Source organism: Falco rusticolus, chromosome 2 (genome assembly GCF_015220075.1).
Source record: "Falco rusticolus isolate bFalRus1 chromosome 2, bFalRus1.pri, whole genome shotgun sequence".
Lineage (NCBI taxonomy): Eukaryota > Metazoa > Chordata > Aves > Falconiformes > Falconidae > Falco > Falco rusticolus.
In genome coordinates, this window is record NC_051188.1 from 53,498,397 (window position 1) to 53,510,867 (window position 12,471).

Sequence of the window (12,471 nt, forward strand, 5' to 3'; positions counted from 1 at the left end):
GCTGAAAACTCATTACGTTTTTTGCAAATGGTGCTTAACTGACAGTCAAGAAAGTAGGGTGTTTTTATCAAATCAGTACTGATTGATAAGTAATAGTCAATACATGAAAAGAGCATCCCAGGTTTGCTGCGTTTTAGCCATTTAGTGCTCTTTTGTAGGATCCAAAGGTGTGAGAGTTCATTATTAAAGTAACAGATTTGATACAAAGATTTAATCTGAAGTTATCTCTTTATGATTCAACAGTCATGGACTAACCATACATTTAAATGTGTTAATAAAAAAACCCCAAAAACTTATAAATTAAATCTACAGCTCAGAATATCTTTTTTCTTGTTCTTCAAAAAGCTCATTTACATTAAGTGACTTAACATAGCTTACAGTATTTGTTTCTTCAACATCAAAATACCTTCTGATAGTTTTTTTAGGATTCATGTCTCTGTGTCAGTTGTAATGACTGGAAGTAAAAATTAACTCATATTGAATCTCATGCTAAATAATGTTTACTGTTTCATTCTACATCATCTCTGTGTTCTGAGCCCTCAGTTTGCTTCCATCAGGAATGCCATGGCTTAGTCTGTTAATGTCACCCACAGAAGATCATGAATATCAAGTTTTCCTTAGGAAGCAGATACTACCTACAAAAGCTCGTTTTCTCAATATGTAAGATAACTAAGCAAGAAACATGTACTAACACATTTTTAAGGGGTGAAGAATGGCCTAAGGGAATTCCTTACCCATGGATATGATGCCAATTCTCAATCCTCTCTAAAAGCAAAGTGGCAACAGAAAAAAAATAGCATGACTGAATGATGTTTTTCTTTGCCTTAGTGACTTACTACTGTTCTACAGCCTGTACTGAAGCACAAAAAAAAAATGCATGCAGATTTTATTCAAGCACTATTAGTGGTGTTAAGCATTTTTGAGGAAAGACAAAACCTTTCATGCTGCCAACATAAATGGAGATATATGGGAATATCTGAAAGCACAGAGTAGCATCAGAGAATGATAAAGGGTGGAAGGGTTGTGGTCCCAGGCACACAGCCTCTGCAGGGAGCCAAGGAGTGGTTCTTCTTTTGCAGATGGTGGGGTCATCTCCCTCAAACCTTTATAGAAGCCTTGGTAAAAACTTTATCATGATGTCTCACTTCCATCTTGTGCTAAGCACACGTGCCAGCAACAAGCCTGGCACAGCAACACAAGGTAATGAGATGCAAACACCAGAGAAGGTGTGTACTGTCCTCCACAGGGATTTCGCCAGCTGTTTCTAACGTCACAGAGAAAGGCACACAGCAGCTTAAGCTAAACAAGAAAAAGGGAGCACAGGTAGAAGTTATCAAGCTTTTTACAGGATAAAGGACATTTTTTATGTTTTCCATGTAAAACAACTGAATGTTCTCATTTTGCTAGTGTTTTGATAAAATGAATAACCAGTACCACTTGTGCTTTGTACAGATTTGTTTTCTCAAACCTCTGGTGTGGATACATATTCCCATGCATGCACAAGTAGACTACAAAGTTTTCTGCTAACAGCCATATAGTCTTACACCTAAAAAACATTAGAACTGCCAGTAGAGTGAACTATCTCCAAACCTGTATCTGGCTTTGTTTCAGAAGAAAATGGGTGGTTTTGGTGTTTTGGGTTTTTTTTTTTTCTAGAAGAAAGCCTATAAATGAGCCAACATTTACATTGTGTGAATGATAAAGAGATAAAAGCTCAGTAGTGGACTGGGGAGGTATGCTATTTGATACTGCAGATGTACCTGTTAAAAAATTTCCACAGGCATCCAAAACCAAATTTAAATAAGGTTTAATGGTTTACATAGTTGGGGGTTTTTTTCAGCTTTTCAAAATGGTAAGGGAATACCAACACACGAATGATCAAGTTAACACATAACTTTTATAATGGAGAATAGAGTTGAGTGCTTCTGGAATTAAACACAGTTGACCTGTAAGTAGCCTTAAATGGGTGCTTTTAATGACATTTGGGCAGAGATCACTTTCCGAGTTACACCAAATGGCAATTTTTGCTATTGATAATGTTGGATTCTACATTTTTTACATGAAAGTTGTGGTTTTGAGGCAAGTCTGTAGACAGAGTGCTTTTATTTTAGAAAATTTCCAGTGGTTACTTAATAATTGCAACATCCAGTCATACATTAAACTTGGAGCAGCTTCCTGATAATCAAAGGGTTATTCTTCATATTTCAGAATGTGCCAAAGGCCTTATGTTTAAAGTTTAAGAAATTAATGTAACAAATACCACCTCATGGGTTTACTGAAATACAATATATACATATAAAGATGGAAGAAATTAGGTTTAATGAGAAGTGTAATGTTGGATCTCTTCCAAATATAAACAGAATATAAATAATTTTTAAATGGTATAAATAATTTTACAGACTATATTATGTATTAAGACACCAAAGTTGTGCTAATGCAAATTAACTAAACAGTCCTTATTAATTATGTGGACCAAGTGGTAATTAAAAAGGAATTTTAGAAAAAGACATATTTGAAAAAATTATTTCAGCTATATTTAACATTTCAGTGTTAACTGTGTAAATAAAACAAAGCTAATATCCCCACTTCATCCCAGCTGCATAGAGAGCGTCATTATACTCCATACATTATGTGCATTGCTTTGAAAACAGCTGGAAAATAGTACGAGCTTTTTCAAAATAAAAATAAAAAAATATTTTTTTTATTAAAACTGGAAAACAAACTATTCTTTCATTAATTGGTTACTTTGCATGTTAAATCAATCTCTGAATTAATAAATTCAGGTTTCATTTGAAACCTTCATAAAGGTTTCAAATTTTTTACATTTAAAACTTTCAAGTATATACAACTGAAAAAGCTTCATTCCATAGTGATTGTCCTCTCAGAAGACTTTAGGCACCAATTGTGTAAATGATTGCATCTGAGCTAGTCATCCTAGGCTGTCCTCGTAACCAAAGGAGAGAAGAACTTTTGGGGTACAATTAATCTGGCCATCTTAGGTTTCTTTATTAATGCGTGATAAATTACACCAAAGAATCACCTGTTTCTGTCCACTGATTGCAAAAGAAACGACTGGAGCACATCCTGCCCTTTGTCATCCAGCTGTACTTTCGAGCTTTGCCTTGCATTTTAATATAATCAGTAGAGTGGATTTTGCCTGTTTTTTCTAGAAAGCTAGATTTATTGGATTATGTATTTTAATGTGTAACAGTTTCACCATCATTTGAGTTAAGTCTATTGGAGCCTAAATTACTGTGAAAATACACCAGCATTAATTTTATCTACAGTACTTTGGATTACTGAATGTTAGACTTTCTTTTTTTATTTGGCGGCTTGTTTTTTTTCCTCTGTGATTTTCAACAGTTGTTCTGAAATATTTACAGATACTATAAAGTCATTTCTATGGATGTCTGTATGCATCAAATGGAAAACTTCATCACTTCAAGAGAATGAATGCATGCACGAAACCCACAATTCATACAGAAATAGCTGAACAGCAAGATCTGTGTATGTAAGTGGAACTGTGCTATATGAACTAGCATTTGAGTGTGTGTTGTACTAAATACTGAGTTTGGGAAGGACGTAGTGTAACAAGAGCATGTTCCAAAGCTGCATTTGCCTGGGGCTCCTCTGTGCTTGGAAGATGTTACTACCTCAAAAACATACATATAAAAACAATACAGCACTCACAGTGTGTAATTTAAGGTATAGCTGATCAGTATAACTGATAGATGTATCTGTTTACAGAATTTTACCTCATAACTTTATCCTCACTAATCATGTTCAGCCTTCCACTAATAAGCATGAGAAGCTGTTTAAGTTTTTGGTTTACAATACATCCATTCTGTTAATATTTCCCCTAGTGGAAAAAACTGCAATATCAGGTGATTATAGACTGAGATCTACTATAGAGATAGTCATAGCAGATGTGGAGTGATCCATCAGATGTCAATTTGAAACAATGATTAATACATTATTAATATTTTCATAGATAAATACATATATCTTCTCAGGGCCAAACCTTTAATTTCCCACCCTTGCAGCTCTAAAATTTTCAGTAGCTCTGTCATCTTCAAGTGACATCTTTATCAAAATATTGCCAATAGAAACTTTAAAAAAAACTTTAACTTACTAGTTTTCCTATTTTTAGAAAGTAAAATTATAGAACTGACAAAGTATGTGCAGTGACTGTTGCTATGTCTGTTTGGAAAAGTCATTTCATTTTGGCTGGCTTTGCTTACTTCACTTACCCTAAAATTTCTGTCTTAAACAAATGGTTGTCCAGAAACCAAAAACTCCATGGATCAGTTTTACTCCACTTCAGACTGCTTGAAATTTAGAGTGGCACTAGTGAATAGTTTTGTCTGAGGAATTAACAGCCTAATATCATATGTATCTGTTAAGGATGCTTGAACTCATTAGAGAAAGTATCATGTATATGACATTACAGACAAAACTCTGCCAACCAAAACTGAATTCTGGTTGAATAATTTGTTAGCTGTTCCTTTCCAATGTGTAAAAGAGAGATCCCAGATATTGAAACCTTATATAAACGCTGAGTAAGATTAAATCCTGATTTGTAAGTTAGAATCTCAGCCTTCAAACAGCATTGGCAGTAGAGGCTCATATGAACAAAATTCTTTAGAAACCTGTGATGAGCTAAAACTTTTGATTTTGGTTTCCAGCCAAATATTGCACTACTGAACATACAGTGTTGAAAACACAGACCTGCTTCCAAACACGTCTGTTCTGTGTATTTCATTACTTTTTTCCTAAAGTATAGAATTTGATGAATGCAGCCACTTGTGAATACTTTAAAATATTTTAGGTATTTTGTGACATACCATCGCTAAGACAATTAATATGTTGTACATCATAAATCAAAGTGATTATTCTGAGTATCTTAAGAATACAGCTATCTATAATGTAATGTAATTTAATATGTGCGGGGTTTTCTCTCAGTACCACTAATTAATAAATCTGGTCTAATAAATCTGGTCTTTTTAGTATGTTTTCAGTGAGACTTTCTACATAACTCCACTGCTGTTCTTTTTTGGAGGTTGATTTTGGTTTTATATTAGAAATAGTGACTCTCTATATTAAAGATCACTGTTTCACTTTATTTTTTCCTAGTATGCCTTTGGAAGAAGGAGATGGAGGGGAAAAGCAGGCTTGGAAGGAACCCTAAAATATTCTGTGGAAAAGTGAATGGTATTGATATTTTTCTTTTAGCTCTACTTAGCTACTAGTATGGATTTCTATTACACAATAGATACAAAAGCTGTAATAACTTACGGAGATTAAGGAACCAGAAGTGTTAAAAAAATGCTGTCCCCTGAATCATGCCTGGACCTTGCTGCTATGTCTGTACTAATTAACAGGGTGAGGCCATATAGCACTTGCTCAAGTGCTACTGGCACGCAAACTCCTGTACAACGTGTTTTGCTAGCATATAAGCTCCTATGCTTTTGGTCCTTGTTAACTACGGCTCTATCAGACAATATCTAGGTGCTGTCTAGGGAATACCACTGGGCAGAGACTGTTCTTTGCTAGGCAGTAAGCAAGAGGCCACCCTGTGTGGGAATGAGAAATGGTTTTAGCTTTATGAGTGTGTTTGCCATTGGCATTGCCTTGTCCTTTTTGTTTATTCAGATAGATGTAGCCTCAGGGTTTGCCCTAGATGATTGGTAGCCGGAGGATAACCAAAAGAAAGAGCATCACTTTAATAGGAGTGCTTGTGACTTGTTTTTCTGCAATTCTGCTTGAAGTTGCAGACAAGCCTAAAGGAGGAAACAAGTTAGTCCTAGCAAAGGAGAAGGATAAACTGCTGAATGAAAGAATTTGAAACAAAGTTAAAAAAGCCATTAATTTTTTTTTTTTTTTTAAAAAAAGGCAAATTTAAACTATACCTTAAAATAACTTCTTGAAGTCTTCTCATGGTTGGCCATAAGGATTTCCTAATGTGTGTGTTAGCCATAAAAACTGAGGAAACAATTCAGCTACAGCCCATCCTAGAGTATTGCCTTTTTGGAATCAGTTTCAAGCTTCCCCAGGGACAGGAAAATATTGCCATTTCTCCCAAGCCTCCACAGTGCTACAGACTTGAGCAATTTTGTTTCCCTTTGGTACAAATGTATCCTCTCTTTCTTTTCTTTTTTTTTTTTTTTTTTTTTTCTCTCATCTGCTATTATTCTTACCCTGACTTATCCTGCAGTTCAGAGCAAATTCATCAAGTAGACCTCATCTTACTTCCAGGGAGGTTGTGTGATTCCTACTGTATTATTTGTTTACATGTTGCTTCTAGCTTAAATGACCTTCTAGTTAAGATGGTTTCAAAACTCCTATAATGTTTTATGAATGTACCAAAATAAGTATTTTTACATATATCTATATACGTGATATGTAGCTGTAGCTGTGTGTATATACATACACACACAGAGCCTGACATTCTTAAACTTTTGTTGAAATCTCCACAGAATAAATTATGAAGGTGTGCCAAGCAAGGGGCCTTATTGAATATAGCACAGTTTCTTCTCTACTTATCCAAAGGCCTATAACTGCTGTCATCCAATTGGGAAGCAGCTGGATTATACACCTGGATCCACTAGTTGGGAAATGTTCCTAGATTCCTCAATTTAGACAAGTCATTAATGTTAATAATACAAATTATGTTAATGATACGGGTGAAAAATTGGAAGTTTTAGAATGTTTTGTTTCTTCCTGCATGCCTTTTGTCATTTTTTGATCTTCTGCCATTGTGGTAACAGATGGTAAAAAATGACAGTATAAACATTAATTTTAATACTACATATTAAACTTTAATAGTTCTAACGATGTTAAGGTTCTTCACTGAACACCAGAACTAATGAAATCTGAAACAGAAATCTGTTCAACTTTATTAGACATCTTACACATAAATGCCCCGAGTTTGTTGAAGCAATCTTTCTAAAACAAGTGCTTAGGTTTCCTGGATAGTCAACAGTAAGGGTTTGTTTCACGTAAAAGTCTCAAGAGGGTGATTCTGCCTCTGTCAGTTTAATGAGAAAAGTTAAGCTAATTGGATTTCCTTATGGTATCTTCAAAAAAACCTAGCCTTCCTCATTGACTGTACAAGGAACTCAGGTGCCCTGAGAGCAGTTCAGTAGCTTACAGGATGGGATTAATCATACCTAATTTAAACTGTTTAAAAGCTGATTGTCTAGTCTAAGCGTATTGCTTACATTTCAACTACGATCAACAGCAGAGGTAAGTCTTTCCTGGGATAATTCATCTCATCCTCTGCAGATGTCCGTTAGCTCCACTGACTATAGATACTGTACTGTGAAATAAAAGATTGTCAGGGAAAGAGCTCAAACACTGGATACCTACTTACTCACACTACTTAATTATTTACTGTGTTCCTGGAAGTGCCTTGGATTGTTACAACTTGTTTTCTCCCAGCCAAATCCACTGTATAAGATGTGGATGCAATTAATGATATTTAAGTTGTTCAGTGAGCACCAGAATCAATTAAAATCTGAAGCAGAACTCCATCCATCTTTATTAAATATCTCACACCCAAGTATCATGTTTGTAGAAGCAGTCCTTGTCAAACAAGTACCTAAGTTTTCTGGAGAGCCGACAGTGCTATTAGTCATGGCTATTCAGTGCTACTCACATTCAGGGCTGGGGGCTTGTCCAGAGCTCTGTTTCATTCAGCACTACAGACATAACCTATATGACTAGTTTGGGTAAATAACTAACTCTCAGATGGCCGGTGCTGGTGAGGTATAACTCTTATCTAAGCTGCAGGTGGAAAGAAGTTGTCTAAGTCAGGTAAATTTCATTCTTTTACTGACAAGTTTGTAGCTGGCAGTGAATTAAGAGCCCTTCCCAGAGCTGGCTGGTTGGTTTGGTTTTTTCCCAGTGGTACACACACATCTCCAATCATACATCTCTTTCCCCTCTGCATTCCCTGGCCTTTATGATGGGCTGAGTTCATGCTGCGGCCTTTCTTCTGTTGAGATTAATATGGTCTTCTCTTCACAAGTACCTATTGCTCTGAAAGCCATAAGAACTTACGTATTTTTGGTACTTGCAGCTCTCTGTCAAAAGTGACTGACATTCAGCAGTAAGTGACTGAAATTAAGTTAGTAGCATACACATTACCATACCCACACAGGGAGTCTTGTTTCTTAGGGGTTCATATGAAAACTTTTTACTAATAATCTGTAAAGGCAATAGCGATGTAATGTCCTGCTAAGTATTGCAACTGTTTTATTGTGGTAAAATAAGTACCCTTGTTCATTTTGGAAACTTTAAAAAGTGTTATAGATGTAACTATTAAAGTGACAGTAGTCGAGAATCTATGGCCTTTTGTTGGGAATGATGACTTTCTTTCTGGCATTTCCTCTTTACTGATAGCCGGTTTCAGGTATTTGTGAAGAAATAAGTGTTCTTTCATGATGCCTCCACCTTTTATGAGACTGCATGCACAGTTGCCCAGATAATTATCATGTCTCATGCTCACTTACTTATACCAGTATTTTTATAAACTGTGTTTATTTTGAAAGAATTGAAGAAAAAAAATTATTGGAATAGTAAAGCATGTTAAACATACAAAAATGTATCAGGCATTATATAATAAACATTTCCAAAAGTTATCATCATCCACCTCCACCTGTAGAGTCACAGGATGGGTCGTTCTGAAGGTTTTCTATATATATTCACTTAAGCTGAGTGTTTGCAAACTGTTACAAGTGACAGCCCAACAGGGTGATAATAGACTCAAACAGCAGCAAAATTTTTCCAAGAATTACAGCAAAATGAAAGCTTCATAAGTATAGTTGTTTTGCATATCACAAAACACACAAAAGCCCTGAAATGTGCTTTTCTCTCAGCTTATCATGCTGTGAGGTTACTGACTCTTTGAGACCTTTCAACTTCAGCTAGTGTCATTTATACCATTTCATAAGACCAAAGTCTGAAAATGTTGTAACCAGCTGCAAGCAACAATGCTTTAACATAAACAGATGGGAAAAGAATTTTTTTGCTTCCATTCCTTCCCATAAAACTTCTGTCTAAAACAATTAATTTTAAATTCTCCTAACTTCAGTTTCATGGTTTATTCTATGCTGGCTTTTATGTCTGGAAGAAATTAATATGAATCATTGAAATATTTCTTTCAAACAAAATTTTATGCCTTTCAGCAGAAAACCATGTTATAATCAAATCTAAAATAAGATGCACACCAATTTCAAACTTGGTCTTTATACTGGAAATCTGGGAAATTTTCTGTTTGGACTGCATTATCTGTCTAATTGAACTGCTTTCTGGGCAATGCAGACTGTGGTGAAAGGTGCCCTCTAGCAAGATGGCATTTCTAATTGACTCATCTGAACTGTAGCATCATTGCTGTCTTTCATTTGATTGGGTCATGGTGAGTACATCAGGATGCTTATGATCTTTAGGGAGGCTGGATCACCTTCCTAAATTTAGGATGTTATGAATTATGGGCTACAAAAGTGTCGCTTACATACTACCAACCAAATGAATTTCTTCCTGACATGGTCTGTTACTACAGAGACATTAGAGATGCTATTTTAAGTCACATGTGCAAGCTGCCGGGAGACTATAATCCGGATGAATAATCAGGTGGCATAGCAAATTTGGACTGTTGTATGGTACATTGAGTCCTCTGTCTTTGTATTCAACTCTAATATTTTTTACTTACTAAGAAAATAAAATCTCCTTTCTCTTCACTTCCATTTAAATTCAGTTCATGTAGAAAAGTGGGTATACAGTTGCACTAAACTCTTGTCAGTTATGTGTAAGCATCAGGTACAGGATAAAACCTTGTAACTAGGGGCTGTTATAAGCATTATTATACTGCATCTGCTCTTATTTCAGAGCCTTGAATAAAGATAGAATGAAGTCTGTATTGCTAATGGTTTGTTGGTTTGTGGTTCATTTGCTAGTTCTCCCTTTCCAAAATATTGCTTGCATATTTTGTAGTCCCTGATTATGCAGAAACAAAACCACAGATGTATGACTGAGGTTTCCCTTTTCTATCTGCATACTCTCTTTAAGCATGTCCTGTGAAAAAGAACACGTCTTACCCATTCATTTCATAATCATGTTAGAGGTCTTCTGGAAGCAGCATTTTATGGTCTTTTTGTGATTCTCCTCAATCTCTTTGCCTTCCACTCTTCATTTCATTCTTTCCTTCATGCCTCCTATCTCATTGGCATGTCTGACTGCTGGCAGCACTGTCAAGTCATCCATCCTCTTTCGTTGCTCTGCTTCAGATCCATGATGCAATTGCTGGAGTGATTATCCAGTGGCCAAACCTTGGCTTGATGTTCCTCACAATGTCAAACCAGTCCCAAGTGGCACAGTCATACCAATGGTAAATACTTTGGAACAAAAAAGTTTTGTTGTCATTCTCCAGAAATACAATATGAAGACACATGAAATTCATTTTTGTCTTCTATCTAATCAAAATATTTCTGGAGGGAAAAGGGTTTGGGAAGTGTAATAAATAGGAGTCTAATTCCTGAGAATGGAATTAACACGGTCCAACTGTAGCAGTCTAAACCTGTAGCTGGCCTATACTAGTCATCCAGGCTTGTCTGTGTAGAGAAACAGGAACATCTAAGGGTGCTGCATGCCAGTTATCCTGGCTGTCTTAGAAGACAGGAGTCATCCATTTGAAAGACCATGCATCACTGGCTATAAAGGGAACTAGCTTATATTTCTAGTGGCATCTGCAACCTTAAAACAATGTTCTCCTTCAAGAACCAGTGGAGGAAAGGCTAATTATTCCAGACATCTTATATGAGTCTTGGGAAAAAATGTAACAGGAAGGCATTTCAAGTTAGAGTGACAGCAAAAGGAAGCTTGCTTTATCAAATAATTTCAGAATTCATGGATCTCTTACTGAGTTAAGAAAGCGTATTTTATCACTGTCCAGAAAATGGCTAGAGTGAGAATAATGACAGAGCAACTGCTACACTGGCAAGAGACTGTTACATTATTCAAGGAGCCTGAGATAATACTGAGTGTATTTAATCACACTTTTCTTGTAATTTATTGTTTTCTAAGGACATAGCCATATACTTTTAAATATTTATATATTATTGTTGTTCTATATAAATATTGTTGTTCTTTCCATTAAAGCATTATTTTTCTCTTTAGTTTCATAATAATCTTGAACTACATTTTTCTTTCTCTAGACTGAACAGCATAGCTGAAAGAAATTAAAGGAAGTGGAGAAAGGACAAGCTTCTCAGTACCGCAGCTACCCCCATCTGATGTAAAGATTGCAAGTTAGTAACATGCCATATTTTGTGTAATGCTGTCCACAATAATTTTAAAGAAAATCCCTTCTTTTTATGAGAATGAGGTTCCAAGCCGCTGCCATATTTTTCAGCCTGAACAATTTCTAACAAGTTATGTCATACCACATCTTCACAATCATTCAAGTTACAAAGCTACATATTCCCTTGCTTTAAGTGGAGCGATCTGCTCACCTCAATGTTCTCCACAACTGATCATAAAACTAACAATGGTAGGGCACCAGAAGGTCATTATTTCTGCCTCTACTCCTTTCTGGTAACATACCTTGAACCTCTTTATATTCTTTCTACAGAAGCATTCTGTCTGTATAGTCCTAGACTGAATCTGCAGTGGTATACTTGGACATGATTCAATATTCCCTTTTAAACTTTTAAAACTGTATGGTTTCCTCACTTCAATTTGAAGCTCTTCAAAATTCTTCTATATGCAGACATTAAGTACACTGATGTAGCAGCAATGATCTTGTTGCTTCAAACTAACAGTACTGTTGGTTCAAACTCTAGAGACAAAAAACCTGAAGAAAGATGGAGTGAAATGGGAATGTAGACACTAAGGAACTTGGAAGCTGTATCATATTTAGTCAGGGTTCAGATCAAATATAGTATATTATACGCCAAGTCATAAAAGAGTGTTGTTCAACAGGTGTCTGGAAGGAGTTTGAAGATCCACGATATATCACTTATTGTGAATGCCTACACACAGCGTTCACCTTTTGGGAACAAAGTGTGTTCAAAGGTACTTGTGGCTTGCAGGGCTGAAAGCTACTTTTTTAGATTAGATCTTGGTTGCTGATATGCAGCTATATGAACACATGCTGTTTTGAGTGGAAAACAGAACAAAACATTTTGCCAGTATGCAGTAAATATATCTCATGCAGTTTTAGGTATCTGCAATACCTAAACTTAGGCTAATCAGCGTAGACTTCCTTTATAAGTAAAAGAAAGGCAAAGGCACTTTTAGGATTTTTTTATGGACTTCAGCATGTAAAAAGTTCACTCTAGAAGAAACTGTTCTTCTTTACTGCATAAAAAGGCAACCTAGATGTCTAGAGCAAGTGTAGATACCTACAGTTTACATAGATGTATTTAATAAGGTGAATCCCAGCAACAGTGTTGGAGCTGACTTCACCTGTGG

The 12,471-nt window shown here is 35.8% G+C and overlaps 1 long non-coding RNA gene across 1 annotated transcript; it reads left to right on the plus strand.

Annotated features, from left to right (window-relative positions):
• The first annotated feature begins 3,393 nt into the window (after nucleotides 1–3,393).
• LOC119143876 lies at nucleotides 3,394–11,691 on the plus strand. Its single transcript, XR_005102858.1, has 3 exons — nucleotides 3,394–3,511; nucleotides 5,134–5,211; nucleotides 11,214–11,691. It is a non-coding gene; the product is annotated as an uncharacterized LOC119143876 (long non-coding RNA).
• The last annotated feature ends 780 nt before the right edge of the window (nucleotides 11,692–12,471 follow it).